This window comes from Pleuronectes platessa, chromosome 1 (genome assembly GCF_947347685.1).
Source record: "Pleuronectes platessa chromosome 1, fPlePla1.1, whole genome shotgun sequence".
Lineage (NCBI taxonomy): Eukaryota > Metazoa > Chordata > Actinopteri > Pleuronectiformes > Pleuronectidae > Pleuronectes > Pleuronectes platessa.
The window spans coordinates 5,882,596-5,900,688 of NC_070626.1; the positions used below are offsets into that span (position 1 = coordinate 5,882,596).

Sequence of the window (18,093 nt, forward strand, 5' to 3'; positions counted from 1 at the left end):
GCGCTCTCCCCTCCGCAGCGCCGGGGCGACTGCTCCCCCAGCCGCGGCACGTGCCCAGCGGTTTAACCACAAATATAAATGTACAAACATCGGCCAATGACATAGGTGAAAGTCGACTTACGGTGGTTTTGCCTTTTCTGGCGGTCCATCTTCCAGAATAGTGCCGGTGTGTTTTCTCTTCAGGTGCTCGTGCATAGCGCTGGTGCTTTTGTGGTATGCCATCGAAAGTTTGCACAGTCTACAAACCACCTTATCGTTTGGTGATACGTTGAAGTACTCCCATACTTTTGAAGCCTTGGGTCTTTGGAAATGTTTCGGAACCAAGTCGGACTCTGCTGCCTCCGCCATGATTTTTTAAAACTGGTGCGTTCAGCGTTGACTGGTGCCGAAAACGACTGACGTAATGCACTCAGCAATTACGTAGGGATATTGAAAGAAGAACATTTGTTATAATGAATTGAAATGAAATCTTTTAGAAATCGAAAAGTTAAATTCATAATTTTTTTTTAAAAAATGCGTCGAGGCATTTTATTGCCGTCGACGCATTTTCCGCGTCGACGTAATCGATGACGTCGACGAATCACGGCAGCCCTAGTTTTCTTTGAGTTACCAGTTCCTGGGGGTTGTTGCTGGAGTCATCTGGCCATTCATCAAAAGGAGGCCCAGCTGCAGCAGACAACCTTAAATGGCTTTGAGTACTAATTGGACTGCACCATGTCTCGTGCAATCATGGGGAAGGACATTATCGACTTATCTCGATTTGTAGTTGTTAAATCTTTAATTATTGTTGATTTTTTTATTTTTTTTCATATCTAGATACCCCCAGCTTCACCTTGTGAACAATGCAATGTGGAGGACGGATTGGAAGAGAAAGAGGAAGAAGATGTGGATGAGCAATACCTCCCTCCCATCAGGTCCACCGTGCGGCAGCAGCAGGTGTTTGTTGATCCTCCTGCTTCACATGGTTCCTCCTCCGGTTGTGGACCCGGGCCTTCAACCTCCGGGACAGCGCCAGCAGGTTGTTGTGTCTCAGACTCCTCTTCACCTTCTACTCCTCCTCTCTCCGCTTCTCCTCCACATGGTCGAAGTCGGACCCGTCCTGCCGCTGCAGCCTGCTCCTCTTCCTGGGCTGCACCGTACTCTTCCCCCGCCTGATGTCAACACTGACCTATCCAAGGGCTATTGGCAAGTGCCTCTTGCTAGGATATCTAGGAAGCTGACTGCCTTTCGGACTCCTTGGGGTCTTTTCCAGTTTACAGTCTTGCCTTTGGGGCTTCATGTGCCCCTGCAATTTTTCAAAGGCTCATGGATCGGTTGCTGAGTTGATGTAAGTGCTATGCATGTGCCTACCTTGACAATATTGTCATCTACAGTGCTACTTGGGAGGAGCATCTCCAGCATCTGAAGAAAGTTCTGGAATGCCTCCAAATAGCAGGGCTGACCATTAACCCGGCAAAGTGTGTTTTTGCCAGACCTGAGACTTAATATTTGGGTTTCATCATTGGGAATGGGGTGATCAAACCACAGGTCCACAAGTTTCAAGCCCTTGAGTCCTGTCCCCTGCTTCAGACCAGGAAGCAGTAGAGATCCTTCCTGGGGTTGGCCAGCTTTTATCACAGGTTCATTCCCAATTTTTCCACCAGAGCGGCTCCACTCACGGATATGACTGGATCAAGGTGTCCCAACCAGGTCCAGTGGACAGAGGTGGCAGAAGCAGCATTCCGGGACATTCAGCTGTGTCTTGGTAAGAACCTAGTTCTCTACAGTCCTGCTTTTGAGAAACCCTTTTTTCTTCAAACGGATGCTTTGGAGAGGGGGGTTGGAGCTGTCCTTCTGCAGGGTCTTTTTGCATTTTGAAACTCTACTTAGAACCTTCCTAAGATCCAACAGTGCAAAATGCAAATTCATGCAATTTTTTAACTGGTCTTAAGATTTTGATCAGGAGTGTATGTTCCCCTCTCTCAGTTGAGAGGGGAGTTTCTTTTGTGATGCGGTTGACTGATCTCCAGCTGTTAGTTGAGGCTAGTTTGAGTAATTTACCTTTTTACCGGTTGTGAATTTTTATTTTTCAGACGGAGGGGGTCTGGAGAACAAAGGGGGAGAGCAGCGGGGGAGTCGCGGAGCGGCGGAGCGAAGGTGTTATCTAATTAGCATATGACTCAGGGCGAAGCCGCTGAGCCTCTCTCGATTCCCCATTGGAGGAAACCAACCCGGAAAGTCACTCGTGATTGGCTGGCAGAAGTGTTGCCATTGGTCACCCTGGATCATTGCAGCACACACGTGGGGTAAACCCCTCCCACACAATATTAATAATAACAATTAATATATATATAATAAATCATTATTTATTAGTAAGCCTTTACCAAAAGCAATGCAGTTAATTAAGACTATACATTCATTCATGTGATGCTTGATGTTACATGTGAACATATCGTACAGGGAAGAAAAAACATGAACGAGGTATATGTTGAGTTAAAACTTTATTTACATACAGCACAAATATTGTACAAACAAAACTAGCCTAGCCAGTGAAAAGCTAATCAGGTGAAGCTTGAAATGTCTCTTTGCAGCCTCTGGGTCATATGTTCTTTGTGGGACTCTGTCCGAATCTGCCCCAGTGTGTAGACATCTGTGGTGTGTAGCTGTGAGATCCAGTGTAGCTTCTAGTCTTATTTGAAGTGTGGCACACAGGTCGGTGAGCTTCTGGCTATGGAAGGATGGATCCATGTCATCTGTCCCACTTCAATCAGCTGTAAACACAATCAGTACAATTAGCACAGTTCAATGACAACCTACACATGTATCTGAAAAATGATTTAATGAATCTAACCTTACCCTCTTTCTTCTCTGCCGACTCCTGAACTCCTCAATGCTGATGCAAGGTCCGTATGGATGAACTGGAAGCTCCGTCATACTGGCTCATAGTGGGTCTTAGTAAGTCATAGTACAGGCAGCTGGAAAACATCATGAGTAACATGAGTTTATTATTAATAAACGGAAATAGCCTCGCTGCATCACCGTTGGAAGATCCACAGCAAAATTCCTAAAAAAATCCTGAACAGATACTTACGTACAATGGCGTCGTTTTTCAGCACTGCAAATGCAGACTTTCAGCGAGTCTCAGCGTAATGTGCAGTGACTGCGTCATTGTGTGCGGGAATCAGGCTGTGAAAACACAACGATAAAAAAGATCAGATAAAGTAAAGCTGGAGGATGTATTTTAAACGGCACAGCACATCTTTAATCATACCCTCGCTCCGCCGGCCATTTTCATCAGAGCTGTGAAGAGAGTTAGCTTAGCAGTTAGCAATGGCTTCGCTCTCTAGCTGGTTCTCACCTTAATTCAGGGACTGTGCGCCTGTCTTCTCCGCCTCGACTCCTCCACACCGGGCCAGCAGCTTTGCTTTCCCACGCACTCATCTTCTCCTCCAGGGAAACAGTGTCGTGTCGACTTCAGCAAGTTATTTATCCCGAAAACAGTGTCACTCGTACAGAACAGACTTAACACGATCCTCTTATGTCTGCGGCAGACGCACTCTGCATTCACGAGGCTCTGATTGGACATGCACATCAGGTGATGACGCAAACGACTGACGTCACTTCTTCAGAGTAAAGCTTCACAACTGTCCTTTTCATCTTAAAGCAGCGGTTAAAACAGCTTTTAAATTTAAATTTGATATGGGATGAGTATGTGACTGAGGACCCGTTTATTCTATCTGGTTTTAAGTTATTGTACTTACCTGATTTTTGCTGTTCTATGTTTCTACCCTCATAGTTGAATGCACATATTGTAAGTCGCTTGGATAAAATTGTTTAGTGTTTTAATGGAATACTGACAAAGTTTAATAAGAAGTTCAAATTATGAGGGAATTTCCAGTATTTTGGGAGGACAGATATCTTTATGGAAAGCCAGTAGAAGTTTTGAGCTTACAGGACACAGACACATCATAACATAATTTCTGCCTGTTGAGCGGATTGCTTTTAGATGTGTGGTTAACACATCCACTGTGCATTTAACCAGCACAATTGAAAAAGTGACTGTAATCATGCCACTCTGTACAGTGGTTGAGATTTAGGATTGTGTTATGGATAATAATAAAATGCTGAAATAATGTGCATTGTTTCCAAAAAAAAATTCATAGCATTGATTTTGCTCGTGGTATACAATGTAATTAATTATAGCACACCTATTTACTTAAGATCAATTTACAATTTCAGGTTTTATATTTATTTTAAGCCTGGTGTACTGACTCCAGATAGTTTAGAAAAAGGTGTTATCTGCTCCGAGGGAAACTATCCTGATTTGCGTTTGTAAAGCGCAGAGCATTGGCATTTGCATGTGAAAGCCTCCCCTAGGCTTAGGAGAAGGGGGGTAACCTCCCAACATTCTCAGGCTTGTAAAACGGCAAGACACTGGTAACAGAAATTTCTCCAAGAATTTCCTACGACATTAACTGCCACAAATTCTTCTTTTTATGCAGTGTCTCTGGTCTTCCTGCTCAGTCCCTGACAATGTCCCATCCTTCCACTAAGTTTTGTGGAACTCTGATAAGTTGTCTTTGCTTTAATCTGCTAACACACAAAAAAAAACATACAAGCGCGAAAACACAACCTCCTTTGCGGTGTTAAAAATGACAAAGTAGAAGCGATTGGAGCTATTTAGTGGAAGAAAACTAGTTCTGTGAAAATCTGCCGTTACTTAACAGATATGTGTGGTGTTCATCTGTCCAATTTGAATTTATGGTGTGAAAAATGTACATTCTGCTGAACTTAAAATGTGAGAAGTTATAGAAGTTGTCGGCTTAGTTGGAGAATCAGCTCTTTATCTTGAAAGAAGTGAATCATGCCAAGAATTGTATGAGATAAGGCAAAGATACTCTCACCTAGAGGTTTGGGTGTGACCCTCACTGACATGGAATTATTCCACTGTGAATATCCCTGTTTCATCAATGTTCAGATAATTTGTAGTGCTTTCTTTTAATGTCTGAGATATTTTTACAAAGCCTTGGTGTAGTGCTCAGAGGTTAAGTCCCTAATATTAGCCTCTGTCTTTATGGAGCTCAGCGTAAGTTCAGTAAGGAAGACTTAAAACCCCACTCAGATCAGCTGACTGCGGGCGGTCCTAAATATCGGGAATGCCCATGGGAGGGCTTAACCTGTATGCTGTCAGCTGATCGTAGGTGTTCCCAATCATCTAATCAGGCCCGCGCTGTTTCCTTCAGCCAGTCACACAGCAGCTGTCAAACTTTAAAAATCCCTTCTCTTCTCTTCCTCAGCAGTGTCAATGCAGTGACTCGCACAACCCCTCCTCCACCCCAATCTCCTCCAGTCCTGAGAAGAACATTCATCACCTCTTCTGGATCCCGATAACAACCGATCACGGACTAAGGTGGCAGCTGACTGCCTGACAACAGACTGTTACTCGTGGCATCCATTGCACTTCTGTCCATCCTGGAAGAGGGATCCCTCGCATGCGGCTCTTCCTGAGGTTTCTACGTTTTTCCCTCAAGAAGGGTTTTTTGTAGTTTTTCCTTACTCTTGTGAGGGTTAAGGACAGGGGATGTCACACTTAGGAAGTCCAATAAGACAATGCTCATACATGGACCATCTAAACAAACGATTGACCAATGAACCACCACCAGTGTCTAGACCCCTGGGGGGGGTTTTCCTGTAAGACGTTCTGCTCCACCCCCTTTTAATCCTGATGACATCACACAGGGGTCTAAAATGCCAAAGACTATAAATATTCGCATTCTCTGTGCACTGTAAAAAATAAACTCGTTAAAGTAAAAACCAAGTCTCTCCTGATTGAACTATAAACTGTGTGTTCTTAAGTGCTTTGTTATATCTTTTGATGGAAAAAACCCACATACAAAATATATCTAATGTAACGATCAGTGATGCCAGGAAACGTGCTACTTATTAACGCGTTACTCTAATCTGACCACTTTTTTCAGTAACGAGTAATCTAACGCGTTACTACTTCCAAACCACTAATCAGCTTAAAGTTACTTGTCCAAGTCACTGTGTGTTACTATTTTGGTATTTGTGCTTAAACCGCTGGGCACATGCCGCGGCTGGGGGAGTCAGTGTGCGGGCCACCTCAATGTTTTTTTGGGGGGGGAAGTCCTCGTCCGCGAGGTCGCTGGTGCGGGGGCTTTCCTTCTCTTGGGCCGCCGGGCGGTGTCCGTCGCCGGTGCAGAAGGCGGGGGCCGGTTGGAGGGGACCGGGTACGGCGGTCGGCGGCAGCGACTCTGGACTCGTGTCGGCCCCTTCTCGCGGATCACCTCAGCTACGGCGCCCGCTGGGGGAACCCTCCGTTTGCGCGGGGGGCCCCCTCCAGCGGTTTCTAATAAAGTGAGTGTTTGCAAAACCGGTTGTCATTTTTATGTTGAGGCGGCGGGGGTGTTGTCGGCAATTGCTGAATGTAACTAATAAAGTAACTTGTAATCTAACTTAGCTACTTTTAAAATCAAGTAATCTGTAAAGTAACTAAGTTACTTTTTCAAAGTAACTAGGTTTCTTTTTCAAAGTAACTGTGGCGACACTGGTAACGATACCATGAACGACGCAGAGGAAATTACTTTAGATGGATCCAATAACATTGTGCAGGCGACAGCTTTAAAAATTACTTCAAGGTATGTCATGTTGCGTTAGAATGTGAATTCAGGAGAAAGCTACAGATTTAAATAGAACTTTAGAAATAAAAAACATCTAAATGAGACATCACACATTACCCTCCCACTAGTCAAGAAGACGGCAAGTTATGAAAGTTGGTGAAATCTCGGAATTGCCTGTTGGATGAAAAATCTATGTTTTCGCTTTTTCTTGACCCTGAAACCTCTACCTGCACATTTTGCGCATCTTTACCAGTCTATGGGCCTTTTGTGTGTTTGTGTGGGAGTGCATTGCAGTCAGACCATTTTGGTATTTGTCTGAGATTTAATGTTTGCTCTCTCTTGGCTCATATCAAGTTTCAAGTCGAAGGGAAATATTGTCCTGTAATAACTCACCGCATCGTACTTGCACACATACAAACACACATTTTAAGTTCAACTAATATCTGCTTAGTTTTCACTGAGCTTTCTCTTGCCAGACACCAAATAGTTTAACCCAAAGCCCTCCTCATTACCCTTCCATGCTGTCTTACATTTTCTTTCCCTCTTTCAAGTCAATGCCTCTCAGCTGTGGGATTGATGAACTCTCCCGTAAACAAACTATGTGGTCAGTTCCAAGAAACATGATTCACAACAGCAATTTTTTAGTAAATGTAAAAGTCAATTGCCAGTGTGGCAGTACATCTGTTGACATATAAGACTTAGTAAATAGCAGTTTTCTTGTCATGCAGTTTGCAAGTGGATTATTTTTATTTCTGAAGGTTAACACCAAAGGTTATCACTAGGGATGAGCGAGTACAGCATTATCTGTATCTGTATCTGTATCTGTTAACCATATGAATTATCTGTATCCGTATCCGTACTCGGAGTGGGCGGGGCCTAACCCGGAAGTGGGCTGGATTTAACCCGGAAGTAGGCCGGGTTGTCTTGAAAGCATGCAATTGATATGGGTTGATCAGAAATTGTTATATTTATTGCTGATTAGAAAACTATTACAGGACAGCATCAGCATTGAGCTTCAGATCAATGATTTTGATCACAATAGCAAACGAACTATTTACAAAACAAGTTTTGCAACAATGAATACAACACATGCTGTTGCAATTATGAAGTGAAATGTAATATAATATAATATATATAATATATAATGTGTGTGTGTAGCTTAATTTATAATATATTTTATACCACTACTACCTAGAAAGTGTCAGACACTCAGTGCGTGAAGTAAAATAAAACTGGTTAGAGCCAACTGACGGTTTAAAACAAAAATAAAAACTCCAACGACCGGCAGAGAAAGAGAGAGAGAGAGAGTATCCAGACACTAGAGAATAGTCAGACACTCAATGCGTGAAGTAAAAAAAAAAAACTGTTTAAAAAAATAAAAATAAATCTCCGACAGGCAGAGACGCAACGCGAGTCGCTTTCTACCAGCACCACGTCTGAACGAACCCACGTTTAACAGAACTCTACTGGTTAATAAGTAAGTACAAACTGAAATAAAAACAAACTTCAAGCTGAAGAAACCCTAAACGTTAACGGAAAAGACCCACGAACCTGAGTGACTGAGAGACAGAGAGCTGTTCTGTGAGTGAGTGAGCAGAGCGGTGTGTGAAGGGGAGGAGCGCTGTGATGCTATGTGAGGATTTTCATTCAGTCGGAGCACAGATATTGACTCGTATTACTCGTATAATACTCGTGCTCGGCAAAAAAGCTTTATCCGTACCGGATACTCGTTTCAGCCGAGTATCCGGCTCATCTCTAGTTATCACACTCTCAGAAATACAATACTCATTGTTTTTCATTCATTCGTATGATGATTGGCTGCTGCACAACATTGCATAAGCTTGTTCCACTCTGGATCCCGTTCCAGGTTGACAAAATACCTAGATTTGTGAACAAATCTCTTATAGATTTATTTATTATTCCCCTTTTTTCATTTATAAGGAGAAACAAAAAACTCATGTAGCGCCCTTCTAATTTGATTAAATTAGGTTTTCCTACATGTACAGTTTATGCTAAATTGTCACTAATGTGGGCCTGAAATGGTAATGATGTTGTTGACATGTATCTGGTTAATTTGGGGAAGTTTGTGTTAGATATAGAAACGTCCTATGTTTTAAAGAGCCCTTGAACCCCTCAGTTTATTTTTATGGTTTGGATTTGTTCAGGCAGGTGTCAATCATTGTATTTGTCATTGGGGATTAACCTGTCGGATGGTCAGGGGGGCGGGAGAAAAAAGAAGCTGCGGGAAGAAGCTGAAGAGACTGTTATATGGAAGAAAACTTAAAGTTAACTTGAAGAACAGTTATACTATTAACCGTTTGCAACCGGGCGTTTGCGTGAGGGTTTGTTTATTTTGCTTAAGAGTGTAAACGAGCGTGCTTTAGAACTGTGGCTTTTTGCTAAGGGGCTAACGCAAGCTGACCACGAGTACGGGACTGTTTTGCTAGCGGTTAGCATAACCAACTGCATGTACGGGAGAGGCCATGATAAGGACGGACTTTGCCACGTGCTGCAGCAGAGGAGTTGGTGTTGGACCGAGCATCTAGACAGGTTCCTGATCGTGTTGCTGCCTCTTGGAAGAGGTTGCCTTTTCAAGGAGTTTACCGTGTCTCATTTTTTTTGCCTGATTCGGGTGTGAGTATATGGACTTTTCTTTTGAAGAGGATTTCTGTATGAGCTCCAACAAGCGCGCCAACACTGGTACCAGTAACTGAATCTTTCAAAAAACCCCGGGGTATTAGTATAGGGTTATAAAGCTGTGTTTTCATGTGTTCATGGGTCAATCTAAGGTAAAATGAAAAAAGAGAGCTGAGTTATATTGTTTAGAAATAAAACGGATTAATATTGCTCTCAAATCTTGTCTTTCCAATGTTTTTTTCATGTTGATTGTATTGTTTCATATTGAATAAGGGCTATAGTTACAGTTGAAATATACTGCATGGGAAATCAATGCTCATTGCCAGTATAGTTACATTAATAGACTAACCAGGCCTCTTGGCATCTTAGCCAGAGTCATCTTTGAGTTGTGTTTAGTGTACACCATTCCAGAAAATATATTTCGTAGCTCTCACCATTTCACAACCCATGCAGTAACTTTTATATGTTAAAGGGACATTCTATAAAAGTAATTTAGTCAAACCCGATTTGAGTGAGAGGGCTACACTCAAGTAGCAGACTTATCATTTTCAGTCAGCACTGCCCCCCCGGCAGACTTTCGTTCAGGTTGCCTCTAGGAGCGCCGCTCCTGCTTTCCGCATCCCGAAGCGCCCCAGGGCTCAACCGGGTGCGAACACCAACGGCCCCACGGAAACGAAGCCCGCTTGGCCGAGAAAGCCCTTCTATTCCCCGTCAACCCAGGCTGCTCAACCGGGCCCGTCACCCAGTCAGCAGGCCAGGCGGAAGAAGAAGGCGACTTAGTGGTCAACCACACCGCGAGCGGAGCTGCCACCCGTTCCCTGTTCACTGGCAGCCCAGCTATCCCGTGTGTTAGGGGAGAAATTACCCAGTGCCACCCATCCCTCTCGGCGACGCGTGGGCCCAGAGCTCAGTTTGTGCGTCCCAGTAAAGAGGCGAAGAGACATGTTTCAGATGTGGGATTGTTCAACGCCGCATCAATGTCTCACAAGCACGCACACAGAGTTTTTGTTAATAAAAAGTTTTCCACTGACGTATCCAGGCTCACAGCCGAGGGTGCAGGGTTGCAAAATCACAAAAACAAAACACAGAGGTGCAGAGCAGACTGTTGTTCCCCATAACACCACAAGGGGGAAGCAGCGTCCCGCCTGTGGTGAAACATCCCGCTCCGCTCGCTCCGAGCCTATCAGACCGCGCATGCGCAGGGATATTCGGAAGTGTGCAGCTGGTACGGGCCCCCAAAGATCGTCTGTGTCAGACAGAGCTTCACTCCCCCCTAACTTTGAAGCTAGAGAGTTGGAAAGCATGCGCAGCGTCAGAATGGGTATTGAGAACACTGGCCAAAGGCTACAGGCTTCAATTCGCCACAATGCCCCCCCGTTTTCCCGGCCTCATCGCTTCCCGTGCGCAGGGAGAGTCGGCCCGGGTGTTAAATATCAGCTCTATTAAACAAAAGAGCCATACGAATAGTGCCACACAGGCAGGGACTGGAGGGTTTCTAATCAAGGTATTTCCTGGTCCCAAAGAAAGGGGGGACCTCATTACGTCCCATCCTGGACCTTCGCATTTTGAACTCGTATCTCAGGAGATACAAGTTTCGCATGCTGACAAACTCAACGCTGATACGTTTGATCCGGCCGGGGGACTGGTTCACATCAATCGATCTGAAAGACGCGTATTTTCACATTCCCATTTATCCTCCGCACAGGAAATATCTGAGGTTCGCTTTTCAGGGCACAATGTACGAGTACCTGGTACTCCCATTTGGCCTGTCACTGAGCCCGAGGGTCTTTGTGAAATGTGTCAACGCCGCTATAGCTCCCCTCAGGGAGCGGGGTATACGCGTGGCCACTTATCTGGACGACCGGCTGATGCTGGCGCGCTCAGAGCAAGAGGATGCGGCGCACACGAGCATTGTACTGACACACCTGGCCGATCTCGGTTTTGTGGTGAACAGGGAAAAGAGCGTGTTAACACCGAGACAGGAAATTGCCTTTCTGGGTCTCACGTTAAATTCACTGACCTACACGGCTCGCCTATCAGCCGAGAGAGTGCACACTTTCAGGTCCACTCTCTCTCATTTTGCCATAGCACGTCGGGTCACGTACAGACTGTGCCTCAGGTTATTGGGACTGATGGCCTCAACAATATTGGTGGTGAGGCTGGGCAGGCTGTACATGAGAGATTTTCAGCGCTGGGTGGCTTCTCTCAGACTGGATCCTGTGCGCCACAGACGCCGCAGTGTAACGGCTTGCGCGTCCTGCGCCCTCGGGCTGCTACCATGGCAACGCCCGTCTATGTTGACAACGGGGGTGCGCATGGGCGCAATATCTGCCAGAAAAGTGGTCACAACGGACGCCAGCCTGTCAGGCTGGGGCGGTGTGTTCGAGGGCAGATCCGCGAATGGGATGTGGAGCAAGGATCTCAAACATGCCCATATAAATTATCTGGAGTTGATGGCAGTGTTTCTGATGCTGAAACATTTTCTGCCGTTCCTCCGGGGACATCATGTGTTAGTGAGGACGGACAATACGACCACGGTGGCGTATATCAATCGTCAGGGGGGTCTACGTTCTCTACAGTTACACACTATTGCACGCAGACTGATATTATGGGGCGAGGAGCATCTCCTCTCAGTGAGAGCGACCCACGTTCCCGGAATTCAGAATGTGGGTGCGGACCTTTTGTCCAGGGGAAATCCTCTCTATGCGGAGTGGAAACTTCACCCGGCTGTAGTAGCTCAGATTTGGTCACATTTCGGCCGCGCAACAGTGGATCTGTTTGCGTCGAGGGGCAACACACAGTGCCCACTGTTCTTCTCCCTGCACGACCAGAGCGCACCGCTGGGGCTGGATGCGTTCGCTCACGAGTGGCCGCGCGTCCCGCTTTACGCTTTTCCACCTCTGGCTCTGATTCCCCCGACACTGCTCAGGGTGCGGGAGAATCGTCTGTCACTAATTTTGATCGCTCCTCACTGGCCGTCCATGCACTGGCTGGCGGAAGTGAGACAGCTCCTCCACGGTCACCCATGGCCTCTCCCGCTACGCAGGGACCTGCTCTCCCAGGCGTCCGGACAGATATTTCACCCTCATCCGGAGCGCCTCGCCCTGTGGGCTTGGCCCATGAGTGGTTTAATTTGAGCCAGACTGGATTATCACAGAATGCCAGAGCATCATCCACTAGGTCTCTTTATGACTGTAAGTGGAGATTGTTTGAGGATTGGTGTGTTAAGGCACAGGAAATCCCTTTTCAATGTCCAGTTGGTACAATCCTGTCCTTCCTGCAGGACTTGATTGATCAAAAGAGGGCATTTTCTACTGTCAAAGTTTACTTGGCAGCTATTTCTGCTTGCCATGTTGGATTTGATGGAAAACCAGTGGGCCAACACCCCCTGGTTTGTCGTTTTATGAAGGGTGCACGGAGGTTGTTGCCCATCTCTAAGACTATGTCACCATCATGGGATCTAGCAGTGGTGCTTGGAGCCCTCTCTAGTCATCCTTTTGAACCATTGGATAACGTGGACATGAAAACGTTATCCTTGAAGGTGGCTCTGTTATTGGCTTTGGCTACAGCTAAACGTGTAAGTGATATTCACGCTTTATCTGTACATCTAGCATGTATGCGGTTCACCCCGGGGAACCTTGGGGTGACGCTGAGGCCGAATCCTGCATTTGTTCCAAAGGTGCTTAAACCATGCTCCCCAGTGGAACTGTCAGCTTTTCAGCCACCTCCCTATGGTTCTGCAGAACAGCAGCGGTTACACATGCTGTGCCCTGTCCGTGCCTTACACACATATGTGGAAAGGACAAGGAGCTTTAGGAAAGGGGATCAGTTGTTTGTGTCCTGGGCTAAGCCCCACTGGGGCAAACCTGTCACCAAACAAAGACTCTCTCACTGGATAGTGGATGCCATTGCATTGGCCTACTCCAGCTCAGGCCTTCAAGTTCCGACTGGTTTACGGGCACATTCTACTAGAGGTCTTGCGACCTCTTGGGCCCTGTTCAAGGGAGTCTCTATCTAAGACATCTGCGCTGCAGCTAGCTGGTCTTCTCCCCTCACATTTGCGAGGTACTACAGGTTGGATGTTACATCCCCTGGCCTGACCCACGCTGTCTTGAGCGTGGGCTCCAATGTGGATCTCACTTTTAAGTGAGGGGGGGCTGGCGGTCAGTCACCGAGATAAGCTTGTCTGGCAATACGGGAGTCTCCATATCCCATAGTGAGACATCGAAACGAATGCTAAGAAAGAGAACTTTAGGTTACTTTCGTAACCCCGGTTCTATAAGTAGCATGAGTGAGATGTCTCACCAGACCGCCCTTCTTGCTACTGGGGTGAAGCGAGAAGAGGTGTGCTTGTTTTGAATGACGTGTGACGCCGCGTCCACCGTATCAGGGCTGGGGAATTGGAATAAGTGCTTCTGTGAATACGCGCGAGGGGCGTATCCCATAGTGAGACATCTCACTCATGCTACTCAGAGAACCGGGGTTACGAAAGTAACCTAAAGTTTTCACTGTTTCCATAGTTAAGAAGCAGTCAGTCACTGAGCGGCTGCTTCACGAGAACGAGCTCTGCTTTCACTGTGTCTCCCTGAGCGAGTGCGGGGGGCGGAGCTACGGACCGGTGCGCTATCTGGGAGCTCACAGGCACACAGACACACAGACTCACTCGCCCGCTACTGATACTTCATGACGGCCTGATACGATGATGTTTTAAAAATTATTGTGACTTAGTCAACCACCAACATTTTCGTCTCGTCTCGTCAACGAAAGTTAAAATAGATTTAGTCATAGTTTTTATTTTCAAAGATCCGTTTTCGTTACGTCTTCGTCTCGTCTTCGTCATGGGAAAAGGGTCGTTAACGAATATTTTTCGTCATAGTTTTCGTCAACGAAATTAACACTGTACCTAATTAACATTATTCATTGTAACTCTCCTAAATGGAAAATGTCTATATTTATTCAAAGATTATTTGTGAGGGAAAACAAACACTATAACACTGTGCACTCACACCCTGGTGTATTATCAGGTATTTGCCTCAAATCCAGTACTTACATTTACTGAATGTTAATTAAACATTTTAATTACAGTCTAAAATAATAGATGTAACTACTAGGGGTGGGAATTGGCAAAAATTTGACGATTCGATAGTATTGCGATATTTGGGCCACGATTCAATATTATTGCAATTCTTAACATATTGCGATACAGCAAGTATTGTGATTCAATTCTGCGATATATTGCGATTCATGTCCCCCATATTATTCAAAGGCATTTCAAAAAATGAGGAAAAAAGGACTGCTCAACTCACTTCAAATGTCACATTTAATTCTGTGAACAACATTGTCTTCTACACATTAATTGAAGTGCAAAAGCTAAGAAAGGGTAGTGCAAACATTTTCCCTTGAACATTCAGGAGACAGGACCTTTGTTAATATTTTCGGAATAGGAAACCTGCATCTCCTGCAGGGGAGAACACCCTTTCAGCTGACACACTAGTGCCTGGAATGCTCAGGTATCTTTTAAACTCTGAAACTCTCCTCGTCATTCTTTGCCAGCCAGGGTCTGTTACATATATAATTAAATATTGCAAAAATTGTAAATAAAGTATTAAAAAAAAAAAAAAAGAAGATATTGCCGTCTTTCTGCTACTGTATTGATATAATTGAGTGCGCAAAATATATCAATACTGAACAGAATCGATTTTGTCCCCCACCACTAGTAGCTACAACATCTGAGTTTATAACTTGAATAATTATTATGAAACGACTCAAAGTAACGACTCCTAAGATTAATGTCACGTGATCATCTAGAGAACAAACGTATCTCTCTGTTGGGAGAAAAACTGTGTCCACTCACAGCTGAGATTGTACAATGGTGTCACACAGGGAGAACACTTGGTGATGTGTTCTGTTTAGAGCAGTGTTGGGGGGCTCCTCCTGAAGTCCACTATCACTAGACAGGAGACATCAATTGCGTTCGTTGAGTAGACTGTTTTCTGTCTGAGGAGGCGGAGCCTCATGCAGCCACACCAACACTAGTGCTCACCTTGGAAGACACACCCCTTTTGGCAAAACTCTAAAGCATGACTTAAATGTATTGTGATAATAGATTGAAAACTGGCTCGCCTATTCAGAGTAAAACAATAAATAGCATACTATTGTGAGCGTACAGTTGTAGGCGTCACATGTAGACATCAGTGTAATTTAAGTCTTGGATAGTTAATAAATTACTCAGTGAACTAACACTAATCAGATAGTTAAATCTGATGCCATCATGTTTGCCATTTTTACCAGAGTAAGAAACCTTCTGCACTGACTAAAATCTAATTGAATGTGGTAAATGAGAGCAGCAGGCTGACATGGACAAATAACAGAGACAGAATTTTTAATTGGCTTTTTTCAGCAGATATAATCAATTAAAATGTGTCTTGATAAGCTCTGATAATGATCCGTAGGTTTAATCACACTTTCATTGCTAGAAGGGAACTGTGTGGGAAAAACATTGCCTGTTAAGCTTATAGCAGCTATAGGTTGTTAACATTAATGAGTAGTAAGCTGCTGTGTTTCTGCCTTTTCAGACAGTAAATCACAGATCAGAGAGATTTGCAGATCACAGTTGTAGTTACACATAATTTCTGCTGCCAGAAAACAGAAACAAAACAAAATTAAAATTAATGCGATGCTTTTGCATGATGCCCACACAGAGAAAAACTCACAGCCTCCTTTTGTTTAACTGAGCTCCCATGAGATGTAAAGAAACATTTATATATATGAATATATTTTCACTTTCAGGACAAAAGGTAGGAACTAAGCCACCATCAGAATTTGTTTTACCTCGGCCGAGGAATAATATGTGAACACAGATCTCGACCTTTGACAACGATTTCCCACATTAAAGGACTGGTCACTTATTAAATCATCTATTGTATGAACAATGCTACGATATCAATAACAGAATATTTCTCATAAATTCAAGGTGACCTGCAAATCACATTGAAATCTTAATCCAAAGCACAATGTGACAAGTGAGTAGAAATAAACAGCAATCTGTATTTCAGTGAAAAGAACACTGCAGGAAAGAAAACCTTATTTTTGTGTCTGTTATATTTTAAACTAATAACACCCCACTGGTTCAAAATTGTCTTTGACTTAAGGTATTGTCAAACTATGGATGAATGGCTGTTCAAAAACAGAGACACACAAATAGCTGCTGCAGACTTTAGTAGCACATGTTAATTTAAACTTTGTCTAGACAGATACTCTACTAAAAGCAAAGGGTCTTCAGCTACTTTTGCAGATGTTGTTGTTTCATATAAATTCGAACTCCAGCTCATGTAAAGCTCTAAAAGTTTATTTTCCTATAAACTAACAAACTTCTGGCTTCGCAAGCAGCAACCTTTTAAGCCCTGCTGAAATAAAATCCATAATTTTTACCTGCCACAGTGTGTCGGCACTAGTTATGTGACCTGTCCTCTCCCTGGAGAAACAAATAGGTCATATCCTGTTTCGCTGTCCTGTTTCATCATCTATACTCGGTTGAAACGCTCAGAGATACCTTTCCTCCTCCACGACATAAAAAGTTAGAAATTTCTAAACAATATGCAGGTTCTTTGCTTTCCTCAAAGAAGTGAATCCTGGCTAAAAATACATGGAGCCGTCAGCACAGCAACATTATAACACTAGAGGTAAAACACCAGTGGTTGCTCGAATTGTCTAGACTGCTCCTCAACAAGTTGCTCAAAGCTGTCTTACTCCACCACAGACAGCTCTGCTGCTGGCTGCAGCTAGTCAAACACATCCCGAATCCCGAGGAGCTCCCTGTGTGTATGCTAAAGTGTGCCTCTCTAATTCCCTCCCCCAGACTTAATAATCCATTTAAATGGACTCAAAGCACTAAAATGACACAATACTGTGAGGTGATCACTTCAAATAAAGCCGTTTTCAGGGAAGATTGCTATATCTTAACTCTTGTTGCAATGTGTTGCTGCTAATTAGCATTATGTTTATAGTAATAGTTCACCATATTGCTAACGTTAACTACCATGTGCACAGATAAATCCTAACCTTGGAAATAACGTACTCCAAAACTTTCAATATCAAAAAAACACACAAGATGTTAAATTCTTGACTCCACTGCACTCTAGAGTCTTCGCAATGGCTATCTTTACATGACTCTTATTCCCATCCCGCAAAATGCATACTTCTCTAGGACATTCATGTCTGCCTTGTCAAAGTGATGTTGTCATGGTTATATGATCAGGCTCTTTATAAACTTATAAGTTGTGTTTTTAAAGCATCTTTATTTTTATATTATTAGCTGCTATTATTCTCCTATGTTATTTTTCAACATTTGTATGAAATTTATACTTTCAAATCAGTCACCGTCTTGGATTTTTTTAGACAACAAAACTGACTTCATTGGTTTATGAATATTGGGGAATAAGCGGGATGTGAGATTGAACTTACATTTTTATACTACTGGGATGGATGTACAAGAACGTAAGGTGATTCCAAGCAACATGATATTCAAATTTCATACCCATTTTAAACATGCAGATACAGTTTCTACTTCTCTTCTTCGTGAAAACAAATTTGAAACCAAACAGGCAAATCAATTATTTCTGTCTAACAGAGCTCATTTTTCCCTCTTTCTTTTTCTTTTCCTTCTCATTGGAACAACAGGCATGCACAAATCATAGAACCATGTTGCTGACTCTGGCTCCGTCTTTATTCCAACACACTCCCAGTGGTACCTGTAGCAGCAATTTCTACTTTGCTACTACTGGTGGCTGAGCTCGGTTTAGGTTCTGACGCGTGTAAAAAAGATGAGGAGTAGAGG

General features: G+C 44.0%; 1 pseudogene; it reads left to right on the forward strand.

The window, feature by feature from the left end:
• Nucleotides 1-1,662: 1,662 nt before the first annotated feature.
• On the forward strand, nt 1,663-12,394 carry LOC128439009 (uncharacterized; annotated as a pseudogene).
• The last annotated feature ends 5,699 nt before the right edge of the window (nt 12,395-18,093 follow it).